Raw genomic sequence first — 18,040 nt, 5'->3', positions numbered from 1 at the left:
AGGCCAGTAGACAGGTCCTCTGACAAGTGACCACACATAATGTTCTTCCCCAGCCCCTTTGTTTTATTCAGACTGGAAATGCACTTAGCTAGAATGTTACTGCTCCACCAAGTGGCATGGGATAAATTTCTGGCTAGTGAGATGTGAACAGAAGTACCTGGTGTTATCTTCAGGAACAGGTTCTCAAAGGGAGCTGATGCACCTGGTGGGGCCCTAGTTCTTTCCTTCACTTCTTCCTTCTGGTCAAATATGCATGTGATGGCTGGAGCACCAGCAGCCATCTTGTGTTGTGAGGTGACACTGAGGCTGGAAGCCCGTATTAGAAGAGTGATACAATAAGGGCTTTCCCAGGTGGCACTAGTGGTAAAGAACACAACTGCCAATGCAGGAGATGTAAGAGATGCAGGTTTGATCCCTGGGTGGGGAAAATCCCCTGGAGGAGGGCATGGCAACCCACTCCAGTGTTCTTGCCTGAGAAATCCCATTGACAGTGGAGCCTGGTGGGCCACAGTCCATGGGGTTGCAGAAGAGTCAAACATGACTGCAGCATCTTAGCATAGCACACAGCATACAATAAGGTAGGAACTGAGTACCTGCCAAACCTAGACAGCCCAGGCTTGCTTGTGTCATGTGAAAAAGAAGTACATTTCTGTTTTGTTAACACCTCTGTTATTCTGGGTTTTCTTATATATGCAGCTCTAACTAATCTTAAAAAGCAGATGCCAAGTGGGCCCAAATGTCCCCCCAACAAGGTAGAAGGCCACTTCAGAGTCATACAAGGCATTCCATAGGGGGAAAAAAGGTCAGTTCAAGTAAATCCTGGGTCTGTCGCAGGCCCTCCTGAGTCCTGGGGGATCCACACCCAACAGAGTGGGAAGGGCCCTGAGAAGAGGGACACTTGTTGGCTTTGTTTAAATAACATTCCCAAACCTGCTTGATGGAGGAACACGTTCCTCTCGAATCACCTAATAGCAGCCAGAATTGGGATTCCATGGCACCTCATTTGGGAAACCCTTCAGAAGGTGAATAGGGCATTTAACTGAGACAGCACACTCAAAGGTACTTGGTCCACAGCTGGGAACACAGTATGTGCTCAGTAAGTGCTAGGGTCCTACTGAAGCTGGAAGTGGGGGCCATGTCAACTCTCAGCACAGAAGTCACCCCAATCCCACCTGGCCCCACATTCCTGCCTGTTCCAGGCCAGCACCCCTGCTCTGCTCTTTCTCCTGTTTCTGTGGGGCAAGGTGGCCCCCTGCAGAGGCCCAGGGACTGGGGGCAGAGCACTGTGGAATTGGGTGGGATCCACCTGGGGAAGAGTTGGTTTGCAAAGCTGCAGCAGCGAGGAAGGCACAGGGTAAAAAGTTTATAAGAGGAATACATTTTTTTTTTTTGTTTTGGCAGAATTTAATGGGTGCAGATTGCTCAGGTCCCAAAGCCATGGGGAAAAAAAAGAAAAAGCCCTTTGCCGCTGCTATTGATAACTTGTCTCTCTCCACGTGGTGGGTTCAAAACTAAAAATACTCTTCTCCGACGGTGGGGAAGCCGAGCGCTGTCACGTTGCAGAGGAGAGTTGAAAGCTGCGTGGGGAAGGTTCCGCGTGGGCCACGTGAGGGCTGGGGCCCCGCTGCAGTGGCCAGTCACCCTCTGCTCACCCAGGATGCATCCAGACAGAAGATTTCCTAGCATTCCACAGAAGGGGAGAGGGAAACTTCCACTCCGTGGAGCAGGAGGGTGGGCAGGGAGAGGAGTGACCTCAAGGGGGCCTCCCCAGGGGCAAAGGCCAGGTCGGCAACCCCAGGGATGCCTAGCTCTGTTGCTGCTCTGGCCACAGATAGAGATAAAAGATTTACCCAGGCTCAGAAATCTGCTGGAAAGGAAAGTATGAAGCTGGGGACAGAGCAGTGGGCTGCAGGCAGGGCTGGCTCCGCTGGCCCGCTCGGCAGTGTGACCACTGACCCAGATCTCCTGGACCTTCAGATCTGCATCTGAAATAGGTGCCCAGGTATTCCTGGAGCCTGGGGGGCATGGCTCGTGGCCTCTGAGCCTCAGTTTCACCTCTGAAGGGGGAACGATGATCTCTGTTTTGCCTCCTGAAGTGATGGAAGGAAGGAGGATGATGCACGTGAATGTGCCTCCTGAGGGCAAAGTGAGGGCATGTGCTCCCCCACACTGGGGCCTCTGGAGCCCCGGATGCAGGGCTTCGCGCCCACGAGTTCAGTTGGCGACTGAGGGGAGAGGAGTTGTGGGCCACAATATCACCTGATCCTGATTCAAAAGGAGCTGGGACAGGGAGGCTCCAGTCATGCTTACTTGGGGTCAGGGGAAGGTCACAGGCAGACATAACTGCAGGGCTGGTCTGATTTTGGTCTAATCTGAGAGCAAGTGCAGTGGGACCAGACACCCAGCACTTCTCAAACTCTGAGAGCACACACAGGAGGGACCCCGGGGTCCTGAAGAGACTCTGGGGCCAAGCTAGGCCTGAGTGCTCAGGATGAAGGGGACACTGCGATGACCCCTGCAACCACGGGACAGGAATCAGCTGATGTTCTGGCCGCGAGCCGTGCCCCCCAGGCTCCAGGAATGCCTGGGCACCTATTTCAGATGCAGAGCCTAGTCCAGGAGGTCTGGGCAGGGCTCTGTCTTCCTGGCAAGCTCTGGGGCTGGGCCAGGCAGGAACACCCCGGGTCGGGCCACTTCCTCATTGCAGGTCTGGGTGAGTCACTTCCCTGCTTGAGGCTCAGTTTGCTCATCTGTGAAGTGGGAATGATGACCCACAGTACCTATTGGATTGGCTGTTGCAAACATGAAACTAGTGTCAGCTTTCATCATCATTGTCTGGCCCCACACCCTCTTTGTCTGCTTTCCTGCTCCTAGTTTTCAGCCCATTCCTGGAGAATTTTGCTTCTGCACTTGGCCTCCTGACCTAGTGAAGGTCATGAAAAATGTTCCTGACGGGTCCCAAGGCACTCTCCTTGCAGCTTCTAGCTGGGGGAGGAATCCTCTCCAACCCAAAGGCACAGGAAAGAGGAAGCAACAGCTGGCACTCAGAACCCAGTTTGCTGCATTTGTTTGAAGGGGATGAACCGACACCCCAGCCACGGGACCCACCTGGGATTGGAGCCCACTCCTACCCCTAAGGCCAGGGCGGAGATGGCCATGCTTAGTGTGGTCCATGGGCAGACGGGAGGCTCATTCAACCCCAGCCTGTCTCCTGGCCTGAGCACTCCCTTGTCACTCACGCCTGGAGTTCATGGCTGAGGAGTGGGCTGGTTGGTCGAATCCCTCAGGAGCATGTCCTTCGCCTGGGGGTCAGAGTCTTAGAGGCTTGTCAGAGTAACAGACCCTGCGCTGGACTCAGGCCAGGCCCACGAAGGAAACTGCGGAGCATCTCCGTGGCAACCGGCCTTGTCCTTGTCCTGGCTTGGGAGCCTGCACACTGCACCCTTCCCTCTTCTGCTGGAGTCGGTTTCTTCAGAGGTAACCATGGCAATGCCTTTGTTTCCGAGGCTGAGCCCCGCCTCCCTCCCAGCTTTTCTCTTTAGCAGAGGCTGGGAGAGCTCCTTTTCAGTCCCCGCACGTCTCCAGCACCCACTGACAGTGGGCCCACCGGTGAGCCAGGGCCAGACCCTGGCATGGGGACGACTGGCTTTCTGGGCCCAGAAATGCAGTTCAGGCCCTGGTTGTGCTGCACTTGCTTGTGCCCCACTATTTACAGGCAGCACCTTCATATGCACGGGGCTGCAGAGGCAGCCAAGGCCTGCCCTCATGGTACCCCAGCTGGAAGTGGGGAAGTGTTTTGAGGAGGGAGTGCAAAGGCCCAGGGGGGCTGGTGCTGTGGAGACGGTGAGGAGCAGGAGCCCAGCACATGCTCTGTGATTGGGGAGGTCTGTTAGCACTCTTGTGGCTCTAGGGTCCCACCTCAAACTGGCTTAAGCAGAAAGGAAAACATGGTGACTCACATGCCTGAATTCTTGCCTAGAGATTCCCATGGACAGAAGAGCCTGGTGGGCTACAGTCCATAGCGTGGCAAAGAGTCAGACACAACTGAAGCAACTTAGCACGCACATGCCTGAAAAGTCTAGACAGAGCTTGCCAAGGTGGCAGCTGGTTCCAGGCGAGTCAGGGGTGTTTGCTCTTGCTTTCATCTGGGTTAGTCTCGTCCCCAGGTGGCCCCTCCCCACACGGTGACAAGATGCCCATCAGTAGCCCCAGACTTACATTTTTCTCTCACCTAGCCTAGTTCCGAAGAGTTGACTCATTGGAAAAGACTCTGATGCTGGGAGGGATTGGGGGCAGGAGGAGAAGGGGACGACAGAGGATGAGATGGCTGGATGGCATCACTGACTCGATGGATGTGAGTCTGAGTGAACTCCGGGGGTTGGTGATGGATAGGGAGGCCTGGCATGCTGCGATTCATGGGGTTGCAAAGAGTCGGACACAATTGAGCGACTGAACTGAACTGAACTGAACTAGCCTAGTTTTGTGGAAGTCTGTGGGTAGTCATTTGATCTCAGCCTTCCCTCTGGCCTGAGCTATCTGACCCTCAGTGAAAGTCCCAGTACTGACCCTCACTGGCCAGGACAGGGTAACCTGCTCACCCCTGAACCACTTGCTGTAACTCTCAGCAGTCAGCCTGATTCATGTTACTCCACTCACCCCAAATCAGATCTAAGACTTGGATGGGATTCCATAGGAGAAACCTGGTTTGCAAAGGAAATCTTGGTATTCATAGGCTCAGAGACGTTAGTTTACTTGCCCAGAGCCACACAGCTGGTAAGGACGCAAGCTCGGATCTGACTCCAGAGCTTCTGGGCTTAACCATGGAGCCACTACAGTCAGTAAGAGCCCCCAAAGCTTTTAAACAAAGGAGGGAACGGTCAGGAGGGTAAACTGGCGCCAGGTTTTGGTGAGTGGAGAAAGGTATGGCACGGAGGGTGGACGATGAGAAGCCCTGCATGCTGCTGAGGAAGGCAGTTTTTTGAAGGGTGACTCCCGGTTCCGCCCGCCCCCGGGGGTTGGGAGCGGCAGGCGCAGAGGCCCCAGCGCGCGGAGCATCAGCGACCAGGCCACCTGACTCGCTGTTTGTAAACTCTTCTCACCCAGCCACGCCCCTTCCTTCCTCTCGCCCACCCTTTTCGCGTCTATATCTGCATAATCCCGCCTTTCCCTTCTTTGATTGGTCTTCCGCATCGTCACTCCTCCGCAAGGGCCGGACTCCAGAGGGGCGGAAGGCGGGACCTCTCTGGAGACGTAATTAGCATAGTCCCGCCTCCCAGAGCCGCCCTCGGGTCGAGCGTTGATTGGGCCGGCGGGGGCCTACGCGACGGCGCCGGGCTCAGCGAGTGGCGAACGCGGACTGTCAGTCGGCGGGGCGGCCGGCCGCACTTCCGCCTCGGTGTCAGTGGGTCGCGGGCCTGCGGGGCGGGGGCGGGGCGGGCAGCGGGACTCCGCGGGCGCCGGAGGGACGGCAGTCCAGGTGAGTGACCCGGTCGGGACCCCGACCTTATGTCTCCCGGGAACCGCGCCCGGCGTTGGGCGGGCGGGCCTTGGCCTCGGGCGGCAGGGAGGCCGGGCCCGGCTAGGGGGGAGCCAGATCCTCTCGCCCCCCGCCCCTTGGCCAGGCCTCGACCCCAGCCCCGGCCCGCCCGGCCTCCCACCGCCAGCCAGCCCGCCGGCCGCGTCCTGGGTCCGAGGAAACTTGGAAGGAAAGTTGGCTGCCGGCGGCTGGGACGGTCCGCGGGCGGGGGCGGCGGGCCTGGGTCTCGGGCGGCTGCCCAGACCCCGCGTCTCCGGGCAACTGCGGCCCCGGCGCTGGACAGCCGGCCGCCGCACCCGGAAGTGGACTGGAGAGCGGGTCCGGGCGCCCTCCAGCCCCTCTTAGTGGCAGGGATGCGTCGGGGGCGCGTTGGGCAGGGGTGGCGGGACCCCCGACTTTCCCTTGTGTCTAAGGTCGCCGGCGTCCGCGGTCAACCAGTCTGGAAGGGCACGGGGTGAAGAGCCAGTGTCCCCGCTCGTGGTGCAGCCCTCCCTCTCCTGCCCATCCTCTCCTGCCCTCCCCTCCCCTGCCCCGCGACCACCTGTGGGTTTGTCTGGGCCCTGCGAGGTTTTGTGCCCATGTCCACCCCCTCCCCTGCTCTTCCTTTTGTTTTTAATTTGTCAACTTAGCAGACTGTACTTACTGCAGAGAGCTCTCCACCTAACACATATGTTAGATAAGTTAGATATGTAATCTGATTTTAAAAGCTTCCTTCTCTCTGCAGTTACATTTCAGTAATCAGCAGAATAAATCTTGAGACTTAATAAGCCCAGAGCAAGACTACTGGGTAATCAGCAATCAGTCTTCCCAGATTTTTCTGGGAGAAGCAGCCGGGTGGTGGTAGGATGTTCCTGGCACTCTTTAGTGTGAGGATCACCTCCCAGGAAGCTGGGTTCCTCCTTGGGGTCAGTCTAGGACAAGTTTTGGGCCTCCCAGCAGCAGCAGCCTGTGCCTTAGTCCCTTTGCTGGGGCGGCCTGTGCACATTTGGAGACGTGCTCACTCAGTGCAGTTCAGCAGACGTCTCTGGGGTGCCCGCTGCATGCCTGGCTGTGAGCTGCAGGCCCTGTCCATCCAGTGGGGCTGGGGAGCGGCGGTGTCCTGGGACCCCGTCACTGTGGCTCCTTGTCCTGGTGGCAGAGCGAAGGCTCTTCCTGACTGTGCCCTGGGCAGTGTTTGCCCATCACTCCTGGCCTCAGTTCCTTCCTCTGTGACACATAACCATGTTCCTGGCAGGGCTGATAAGACAGCAGATGAAGCGCTTGTCTGCAGCAGTTCTGACATGTGGCAGGTGCACTGTTGTTAACTCTCTGCCCCCTGGTTGGGGACAGGAACCTTATGGACTGCACTTGCTCCTTGTCCTGCGCAGCGCCTGGCAGGGTGCTGTCGTTCAGTCTGTGGACAACCGAAGTCTCCTTAGAGCTTCCTTTTTCTGTTTGCTTCACCTGTCCTTCTGTTAATAAGCTCTTACCTAAGATGACAGTAATACCTGACAAGTATTGTCCAGGACTGCTGTAAGCACGTTATATTCACTTGATTCATGTGGTTTTCACAGTAGCCTCCAAGACTCTTCCTTAGTTCCATTATCCTGTGTCTAGTCATGAGAAAGCTGAGGAACAGAGAGGTTAAGTGTGTACTTGGTCGGCTCAGTTGAGTCTGACTCTTTGAAACCCCATGGACTGCAGCCCGCCAGGCTCCTCTGTCCGTGGGGATTCTCCAGGCAGGAATACTGGAGTGAGTTGCCATGCCCTCCTCCAGGGAATCTTCCCAACCCAAAGGTCGAACCCACATCTCTCGTGTTGCAGGTGGATTCTTAACTGTCTGAGCCACCAGGGAAGCAGAGAGGTTAAGTAAGTTACTCTGAATCACATAGGAGTAAGTTATAGAGCAGGGATTTGAACCGAGGCAGTCTGGCTCCAGGGTCCACATCCTTAAATACCTCTCTGTACTGCCTTTTAAAAACCAGCATTTTCCTTTTCAAGGACCCTTCAGCGGTTTTCTTTGGAACGTTTAATTGCCTCATTACTGTGTGTCAGAACTTTGTTTCTTGCAGCACACATAACTGATAGATTTTCATTTGGAGTGAGCGTGAATGTTTATGAAACCGTTTAATTTCTTCTGAAATAAAGTAGTAATTCTCCATCTGGCTATCCAGGATTTTGCTGAAGTACCTTGCCTGATGCCCAGTTCTGCAGTCAGTGGGGAAGCCGCTAATGTTCGCTGTGTGAGAGGGCAAGTCGAGGGGGCAGGGGTGACATGGATGGATAAGCTATTGGGCCCAAGCCTGTGGTTTTGAATTCATTTCTGTGCGAGCTTGATGCGGTGAACTTAAGGCTGTAAACCATGCACTGAGGGCTTTCCTTTTTTCTCCTAGGTGTATTCAGAGGGGTCAGGCTCTGGCTTGCCATTTTCAAAAGCAGTGTCATTTCAGTGTTTAAAAAGTGCCACTTGACCTTTGTACCACTGCATCTTATCTAGGCCCTCCAGGAAATGCTGGCAAACGAGTCTTGGATAATACTTAAAACCAGCCTGACTTTAAAGATCTTGATACAAATCTGGGTAAAATCTTCAGCTAATTATGAAATGTGGGAAACATTTTATATATTCTTATACTGTCTTCCGGAGAAGGCAATGGCACCCCACTCCAGTACTCTTGCCTGGAAAATCCCATAGGCGGAGGAGCCTGGTGGGCTGCAGTCCATGGGGTCGCGAAGAGTCGGACACGACCGAGCGACTTGACTTTCACCTTTCACTTTCATGCATTGGAGAAGGAAATGGCAACCCACTCCAGTGTTCTTGCCTGGAGAATCCCAGGGACGGGGGAGCCTGGTGGACTGCCGTCTATGGGGTCGCACAGAGTTGGACACGACTGAAGCGACTTAGCAGCAGCAACATACTGTCTTCAAATGATTTCTTTAGTATTCCTGTGAAAAGCCAACACCCATCTTTTCCTAGGAGTTTGGCTGTGTGGGTATAAGGCAGGCAAGGCTTGCGTCTTTGAGCAAGGGCTGTGATGCTGGTCCTCAGGTGGCTAAAGTGTTCTATCTGAGAGGTTAGGAATCTTCCTGGACATGGTCTGAGGCTCTCGGGTTCTGGCCCCCTGGCTTTCTTTGACGGGAGGAAAGTTACTCATCTGCTTTTGCCTCAAGAGTGCTGGCCTGTGAAGTGGGCTATTGCGTAGGTTATATGTGAAAGTGTAACTGAGCGGACCTGGCACTGTAGTAGATTCTCAGTAGACTTTCAGTCGCAGACCTGAGAGCACTGAAATTGACCTCTCCCGACACTGACACAGACAGACAAATGCAACTTATCAGTGAAAGGAAACCAGGGAAATCATTGGTAGGTAGGTGTGCAGTTCTACTGAAATGAGCTACAGTAACACTCTTAAGATATGACTATTCAGGTGGAGTTGTCTGGAAAACCCCTGGACCCAAGCAGTATCTCTCGTGGGGCTCAGGCCCACAGACAGAAACTTAGTGCACTTTAAGATTGAATTGATATGGATACTGGGAGGAAGTTAGCATTTGAACATAATTGATTATTTACAAATACTTAAATCCTAAGAATCGTTAATATTTCAGGTCTTAGTTTGGGACTTTCAATGCAGTTTCTGTGCACAGTGATTAATTTGTGTCTCTGCTGCAGTGTGTACTTGTCAAAGCATTTTTGCTGATAAATCCCAGGCATTGGCGTTGCAGCCATATTGCCCTCTGGCTGGAAGCGTGTGTGGAATACTGGCCCAGCCCGGCAGCTCCCCTTAACAAACACGTAACGAAATGGTCACTGTAACCCATCCAGGAGCTTTGTGGCTCTTATTTCCTGTTTTTTCCAAATTCAGAAAAGTACTTGGGGTCATTGGGCAGCGTTTGAAAGCATCACCATCTTTCAACTGGCTTTCCCAGTGATGCAAACACTGGTACCTGTGCAATGAGCTGGACAGTGGAGGTCGGCCTTCAGAAGGGACTGTGTTTAGAGACGTGGAGGTATGGAGACCTCTCTGCCTGATGTTTGTGTGTCTCTTTCTTTGCTTTCTCATTTCATCAGTGGAGTTCTTGCAGGATTTCTTTTGAGATGCAAACTCTGAGTCAATGCTGGCCCGGTTGGCCCCTCACCAGCCCAGCCTGTAGCCTGGGGGCCTGGGGGGAAGGAGGTCTGCTCACCCCTGGGCGCTGGGGTCATGGCAGGAGGAATGATCTGTGTGGCTCTGGGTGAGGCAGACCTGTCTGACCTTGAGCTCATACCTTTGTCAGAGCGGTGGGCCCACCGGCCTTGACAGGTGCCCCGGAAGCACTGCTCCACACGGGTACGCAGGTTCTTGGGGGAGAGCCTGGCATGAGAAATGGTCTTGTGCAAAGTCTTCCTGAACCCAGGTTCTAGAAGAGACGACGGCAGCCGTGGGGGGCAGGGGTGGGTGTGTGTTTTACTGAACAAATGAAACGCTGGTCGTGAGAAAAGATCAGCTGTGACCTGGCACCTGTGCCACCGTGCTTGGCTGAAAGGTGAGTTCCACTGTCGCCTCCAACCAGGGAAGTGTGTGCTCCGACGGCCAAAGCAGGAAGCTTTGTGGGTGAAAAGGAGCACCTTAGAGAGAGCTCCAGCAGTGACAGGTGTGAAATGGGGCCGTGACTGGGGAGGGCCAGCACATCTTGTCCCCAACTTGGTACCAGTTGGGCACCAGTGCCTGTGTTCTGAGGAAGCATTAACCATGGGGCATGTTCCAGCACGTGAGGGAGAGGGCTGGAGGGCCCGGGGCTGCCATGAAGTCCGTCTTGGAGGTGGGGTGCTGTGGGTTCAATGGCAGGGCTTCTTACCAGAAGATCTTGTGCAACTCTGTAAAAAGTGGAGGTTCCAGGCCCAGACCTCACCTCCTGGGAGCGGGCTCCTAGGCGGGAGGCCCGGGTTGTGTGTGTGCCCCACTTCTGTGACTCCAGCGGGGCTGGTGTGCTTGCCAGGGGTTAGGGTCTACTACAGGGTCCTAACCCATTTTGGGTCAGGATCAGGGACCACCTCCACCCCCTACCCCTGCTGCCCCTTGCTTTGAGAAGTGAATGAAGAGTCTGAATCAGGTTCCTGGGGAAAAGAATGAACTCAGACAGAACTTTGCAATTTTTCCCTTTTCATTTCTCTCTTTTTTTCCGAGGGGTGGGGTGGTTAGAAATTTGTGGAGTTCCCTGACCTTGGTTAGTGCTCAGGAAGTGCCTGGGGCAGGTGTGACTTGGATGGTGAATTTCTTAGCAGGTGAAACCGGTCAGGGGAGCGAGCAAGTGTGTCCTACTTGGGCAGGAGCTGATGGGGAAGGACCTGGAGTGGGAGAGGGAGCAGGCGAAAGGGTGAGGCTGTCAGGCTGGTCCCTGCCCCATGATGGATGTGGCATCTGGAGCATTACCCCCCAATGTGTCCAGGCTCTGGTCCTGCTCATGAGAGATGGACCTACTGCAGGAGGGGCACTTCCATGATTTCTCCCGGCCCTCAGTGTGCTGCCTCCACGGTGGCTGCGGCTCTTGTGGTTTTGTGTGAACACAGTCCCAGAGGCTGTGAACGGGCTCCCTGTCCAGAGCTCTCTCACCCACACCCCGGCTGCGTTCACACCACTCTGCTTTACGCTTTACTTGTGTTGATTCAAACAAACGCATTTGCACAGAAGAGCATCCATTCATCCCGTGCAGTCCTTGTCTGCGGTGCTGTGCGCTGGGTCAAAAAGTGTGTCCTAAAGTGAGCACCAAGACGCACTGTCTTGGTGCTCGCCACTGCACAGGGGGAAGTTGGACCCCAGGGGTGGGGGTGGGGGGCGCATGGGACTAGACTGAGTCTGTTGTGGACAAGTACATGGACAGGGGTCTCAGCTGCTGCTGAGGCCCAGCAGGAAGTGTGGCTCCTGGGACCGGGCTTGTTTGCCCTGTGGGGTGGAGAATGGTAAACAGTGGGTGATTAATGCAGCTGTTTACACAGCAGAGAGGTTTGCTTACCTTCCTGAGTCTGGAAACTTTCAGTTTCTTGCCTGAACCCCTAACAACCTTGGCTAGTCATGTGCTGACTGTAAACTGCTTGCTAACTGTAAACTCCTCTGGGGCTAGGCTGCCCTGGCCCCCTGGCCTAACTCCCACCCCTCAGTGAAGACATTTTGAGGTCCCTGCAGCATCTTCATCTTGTGATGAAGATCACGCCACCCTGCAGAAGGCTGGGGCTATGGAAAGTCCACAGACAGAAAATACACACGTACTCATTTTGCCCTAAAAGAGCACCCTGATGGCACCTCAGGCACAACTAGACTCAACCGGATTCCATCGAGTGTAAGGAACCAGTGTCCAAAAGGCCACTCTCGGTTTCTCCCTGTGGTCCCCGAGGTGCATGTGGACAGGTGCTCTGCAGATGACGGCCAGCCTTTTGAGAGGCCTTGCTGGGAGCAGAGTGGGGTGTTTACCTTATTCCACCACCAAGCGTTTCCAGCCTCAGGAGCGTGATGACCTGATCATTCTTCAGCAGGTAGCAAAGTGCGCATTTCAGTGAGTTCAAGATGTGAAAACCAGGACAGCTTTGGAAATAAGAATAAAGGGCAGGCTTGGTCTGATGCTCTTCTCTGCGCCATCTGTGGCTGGTTGGGAAGGCTGCATGGACCAGGCCAGCTCTGCTGCCACCACCTGACTTGTGTGCAAAGGCCAAGTGGGGCCACTGGAGCTTCCTAGGTCCCCATGTTGTCCCAACCCAGTGAGGCCCTGCAGTGCTCTGTCTGCGATGGACACCACCCGCCACGTTGGCCACTGGAGTGGAAGGGATTCAGCTGGGTAGCGTCACAGAGAAATAAGCATTGGCTTCCTCTCTGCATGAGCTCAGAGTCACCTGTGGCCCTGTGGCCACTGCTCTGGACAGAGCAGGTTAGAGAGAGTACTTCTAGCGCGGCACTGGAGTTGGTGCAAACTGAGTACTTGTGTCCATTAAGTCTTGTTCTTTTCTGAAAGAAAGAAACTGGGCACAGTGGTGTGGTGGCAGGAGGAGGATACGTAGGAGTCGTTAGGCATCCAGGTGACGGGTGGGCTTCCTTGACAAAGTGGACATCTCAAAACTGAAACAGTCAGTGACCACAAAGGTCACTGTTCACCCACAGTGACACTGCCACATGGAGGGGATGCGACCTCGGGAGGCCCTGGGACTGGTGGTGTCCCTGGGCCTTGTAACTTCCTCAGGGGACGGCTGGATAGGGAGAGCCTGTGGGCACGCTTGCCCTGCCCCAGGATGAGTTGGCATCACCCAGCATTCTCGGTTCCCCTTTTCCAGATTTAATTTTCCCATCCCCATGCTTCAGCTCTTCAATTCCTCCAGATACTGAGGGAGTCCATTATGGGCTAAACTCTGGTTTTCACACTCAGAAGAGATGCTGCTTCCACATTCTTGGTGGTCATCGCAGCCTGTGTGCTCTGGTAACGTGGAAGTGTCTCTGTAGCATCTCTCTCGGGTCTGACAGGGCAGCCTCAGGGGTGTGGCCAGGTTGGTCCCAGCCAGATTGCCCACAGGAAGGGGAGGCCCTGGGGCAGTGCTGGGACCTCTGGTCTGTTCCATCACTGGCCCGAGACTGACTGCTGCCCTCTGCACTGTGCGTGGGCTTGTCTGTCTCCAGGAAGAGTTTGACCTTGACCTTGATAGTTGTGGGACAGTGAGAGACTTATGGACAGCCTGGGCTCTTGCCGGCTGCTTCTCCCTTGCTTCTGTCTCTGACTCATTCTTGACGAAAATCCTATTTTTTTGCATCTGATGGGTTGAGCACATGTCCTATCAGGGAAGTGTGCCCCCCGGCTGAGGCCCTGGCCGGGTCTCACCCGCAATTCCTTTGGGGTCACCTGCTCCATGACCACCCTCTGGGTGTGAGCTCTGGGGAGCAGGAGGTGGGAGTGGATGGTGGGACCAGGCCTCGTGGAGTCCACTCTGTGGGCCTTCTGGCCAGTTCTTCTGTACCCTTCTTCAATTCCCAAATCCGCGCCCCCGCCCCAGCCCGGTGCTCTAGTTCCCTGGTCTCCCTTGGCCCCTTGCCTCTCCAGGTGGGAATGGAGATGGAAGGTTTTGGCTGCATTCGTTTGAGCCATTACGAGGAGCAGCACACCCTGAGGCTGGAGTGTGGATGGGGCTTGGGACCCTTCTTAGAGAGAGTCTCTCATGAGAAGCTATCAGGGTTCGAGGGGAATTCTCCCTTTCCAGGGCAGTGCTTCAGAGCCTGGCACCCAGCGCGTGGAGCTCCCTGCACAATTGTTCATTTCTTGTTTGTCTTACTTGCTAATGTATTTTTTTTCCAATTTAGAAAGTTGCAGTAAAATACACATAGCATAAAAATTACCATCCTGACCATTTTTAAGTGTGCAGTTCAGTGGTCGTATATACAGCCATCACCACCATCCACCCCAAATCTCTTTTCATCCTGTGCAATTGTAAAGACCCATGAAGCACCAGTTCCCCATTTCCCCTCCGCCAGCCTCTGACAACCACCTTCTTTCTGTCTCTATGAATTTGACTCCTCTACGGTCCTCGTGTAAGTGGAATCACACAGTAATCGTCTTTTCGTGTCTGATGTATTTCATTGGTCATAATGTCCTCAAAGTTCATCAGTGCTGTGGCATGTGGCAGGGTTTCCTTCCTTTTTAAGGCTGAATAACATTCTGTCATGTGTCTGGACCCCATTTTGCTTTTCCCTTTGTCTGTGGATGGACACTTGGGTTGCTTCCATATTTTAGCTGCTGTGAACATGGGTGTGCAAAAAATTGAAAGAATTGCTTTCAGTGCTTTTGGGTACATACCCAGAAGTGGAATTGCTGGATCACGTGGTAAATCTATTTTTAATTTTTTGAGGAACTGCCCTACTATTTGCCACAGCAGCTGTACCATTTTACATTCTTACCAACCATGCGCAAGGGTTCCTGTTTCTCCACACCCTCACCAAGACTTGTCAGTTTCTGTTGTTTCTGACAGTAGCCATCCTCAAGGGTGTGAGGTTGTGTCTCATTATAGCTTTGATTGCATTTCCCTGATGATCAGTGAGCTAAGCATCTTTTCATATGCTTATTGGCCATTTGTATGGCCACTGGATGTGAAGAGCTGACTCATTTGAAAAGACCCTGATGCTGGGAAAGATTGGGGGCAGGAGGAGAAGGGGACAACAGAGGATGAGATGGCTGGATGGTATCACCGACTCACTGGACATGGGTTTGGTGGACTCCAGGAGTTGGTGATGGACAGAGAGGCCTGGTGTGCTGCTGTTCATGGGGTTGCAAAGAGTCGGACATGACTGAGCAACTGAACTGAACAGAACTGAACCGATGTGTTCTCTGGTGAGATGTCTGTTCAACTCTTTTGCCCATTTTTGAATCAGGTTGTTTATTTTTTGTTATTAAGTTTTAGGAGTTCTCTATATAGTCATGATATTAATCTGTTATCAGATGTATGATTTGCAAATATTTCCTCCCATTCTGGTGTTGCCTCTATACTCTGATAGTATCTAACGCACAAATTTAAAAATTTTTTCATGAAGTCAGTTTGTCTAATTTCTCTCTGTCTCTGCCTTTGGTGCAGTTGCAGGACACCTGCGTTCGATCCCTGGGTTGGGAAGATCCCCTGGAGAAGGGAAAGACTACCCACTCCAGTATATTCTGGCCTGGAGAATTCCATGAACTGTATTGTCCATGGTATCGCAAAGAGTCGGACATGACTGAGCCACTTTCACTTTCATCTTGGTGTCTTATCCAGTAAATCATTGCCAAATCCAAATTTATGAAGGTTTTGCCCTATATCTTGCTCTTAAGAGTTTTTTAGTTTTAGATCTTACATTTAGGTCCTTGATCCATTTCGAGTTAATTTTTGTATATGGTATAAGATAGGGTCCAACTGTATTTCCTTGCCTGTGGATATGCAGTTTCCCAGCGCCGTTTGTTGAAAAGATAGCCCTTTCCTTCTTGAACGGTCTTGCTTGGCACACCTGCTGTCAGAAGTCAGTTGGCTGTGTCTGTGAGGGTCTGTCCCTGGACTCTCTCTTTTCCACTGGTCTCTGGGCTAGAGCCGCACTGTTTCGATTACTGTGGCTTTGTAGTGAGTTGTGAAATCAGGAAGTGTGGTCTTCGGGCTTTGTTTTCCTTTCTTCAGTTTGTTTTGGCTATTAAAGGTCACTTGACATTCCATATGAGTTTTAGAATGGATTCTTCCGTCTCTGCAGAAAACATCCTTGTTGCTTGATAGGGATTGTATGGAATATATAGATTGATGTGAATTTTATCAACATCTTAATATTCAGTCATCCAGTCCATGAACATGGGATGTGTTTCCATTTGCTTATGTTTTTCATTTCTTTTGGCAGTGTTTTATAGTTTTCATTGTATGGTCTTTAACCTCCTTGGTTAATTCCTGAGAACTTTATCCTTTTAGATGACATTGTAAAAGGGATTGTTTTGGGGATTCCGTTTTCAGACTGTTCACTGTAAGTGTGTAGAAATAACAACTGATTGTTCCACGTCGAGTTTGTATCCTGCTACCTTGCTGAATTAATTTATCCTAATAGTTTTTTTGGGTGTGTTTGTGAAATCTTTAGTGTTTTCTCTGTATAAGATCACATCATCTGCAAACATAATTTCACTTCTTCTTTTCCAATTTGGATGACTTTTATTTCTTTTTCTTGCCTAATTATTCGGCCTAGATCTTTCAGTACTGTGGTGACTAGGACTGGTGAAAGTGGGCATCAGTGGTCTCCTGATCTTAGAGGAAAAGCGTTCACCACGAGTGTGATATTCACTGTTGTTTTTTCATTTCTGGCCCTTATTATGTTCTCCTTCCATTGCAGTTTGTCAAGTATTTCTATCATGAAAAGGTGTTGAATTTTACCAAATGATTTTTCTGCATCAGTTGGGATGATCATGTGTTTTTTTTCCCCTCTTCATTCTATTAATGTGATATATTACATCAATTGAGTTTCATGTATTGAATCATCCTTTTGTTCCAGGAGTAAATCCCATTTGGTCATGACATGTAATCCTCTTTAATATGTTGCTAAAAGTATTATGTTGAGGACTTTTGCATCTGTGTTTGTAAGGGATATTGGTTTGTAGTTTTTTTTTTTTGTAGGGTCTTTGCCTGATCACATAGATGGGGTTAGGAAGTGTCTATTCTTCTTAATTTTTGGGAAAGTTTGAGAAGAATTCATATTAGTTCTTTTTTAAATGTTTTGTAGAATTCACCAGTGAAGTTGTCAGATCCAGGGTTTTTCTTTGTTGGGAGATTTTTGATTACTGATTCGCCTGCTCAGATTTTCTGTTTGATTTAGGCTTAGTACTTTTTGTGTTTCTAGGATTTGTCATTTTATCTAGGTTATCCAGTTTTGCAGGGTTCATAGCCCTTTCTTGTAATCCTTTTGTTTCTGTAGAATGAGTAATGTCCGCATTGCAATTTATGATTTTCGTTTTTTAAGTATTCTTTTTTATTGGTCCATCTAACTGAAGATTAATCGATTCTATTGATCTTTTCAAAGAACTGACTTCTGGTTTCACTGATTTCCTATTTTCCTATTCTTATTATTTCCTTCCTTCTGCTAGCTTTGGCATTTGTTTGTTGTTCTTCTCCTTCCTTAAGTTGTGAGGTTAGGTTGTTGATTTGATATCTTATTTTTTTAGTGTAAGTGTTGGCAGCTATAAAATTTCCACTTAGCTCTACTGTCACTGCACTCCGTAAACTGTTGTATGTTGTGTTTTCATTTTCCTTTGTTTATAAGGATTTCCTGCTTTTCCCCTATAGCTTTTTTCTCTGATCTGTTGGTTGTTTAAGATAGTTTTTCGTTTTGTTTTGGCAGTGCCGGGCAGCTTGTGGGATCTTAGTTCCCTGCCCAGAGATTGAACTCAGGCAGATTGAACTCAGGCCACTGAGAGTGAAAGCTGAATCCTAACCACTGGACCACCAGGGAATTCCTAAGAGAATGTTACTTATTTTCCAAACTTCATGAATTTTCTAGTTTTCCTTCCGTTAGTGATTTCTAACTCATTCTTTTATAGTCAGAGAAGATGCTTTGTATGATACAGATCATTTAAAATCTGCTGAGACGTAGCCTGCAGCCTGACATATGGTCTGTCCTGGAGAGCGTCCCACATGCGCTTGAGAAGGTGTGTCCTGTTGTTGGGTAGAGTGTTCTGGATACATCTGTTAGATCTAATTGGTTGATGGTGTTGTTCAAGTCGTCTGTTTCTTATCTTCCATCTGGTTGATGCTTGCTAATGTATTTTAAAATTACTAAATAAAATTTATATTATTTTGGACAGTTTAAATTCAGAATTGACATTTAACTGCAAAAGTAGCTTTAGAATTTTCAAATTATTGGTGAGCTTTTCTTTCTTCGTGAAGATTGCATCTAGGTTGCCTTGCTCATTTTTGAGCAGAGAAGTAACACACAGTTTGACTCTTTAGTGAGTAGACCTTGGAGATTAACCACCAGGTCCCTAAGCCAGCCACTTATTCCTCAGTGACTAGGTCTGTTTTTCTAAGAAAATGTA

The 18,040-nt window shown here is 51.1% G+C and overlaps 1 protein-coding gene across 4 annotated transcripts in view; it reads left to right on the top strand.

Annotated features, from left to right (window-relative positions):
• The first annotated feature begins 5,394 nt into the window (after positions 1–5,394).
• Positions 5,395–18,040, top strand: part of OSBPL2 (oxysterol binding protein like 2) — a 36,422-nt gene continuing 23,776 nt past the window's right edge. For 2 of the 4 annotated variants that reach the window (XM_005214549.5, XM_059892450.1), the window contains exon 1: positions 5,395–5,476. The gene's annotated coding sequence lies outside the window, so the exon portion shown is untranslated. 4 annotated transcript variants of the gene reach the window in all.

This window comes from Bos taurus, chromosome 13 (assembly GCF_002263795.3).
Source record: "Bos taurus isolate L1 Dominette 01449 registration number 42190680 breed Hereford chromosome 13, ARS-UCD2.0, whole genome shotgun sequence".
In the NCBI taxonomy this organism is placed as follows: domain Eukaryota; kingdom Metazoa; phylum Chordata; class Mammalia; order Artiodactyla; family Bovidae; genus Bos; species Bos taurus.
The sequence above is the reverse complement of the archived record's forward strand: the minus strand, read 5'-3'. Positions and strand labels throughout refer to the sequence as shown.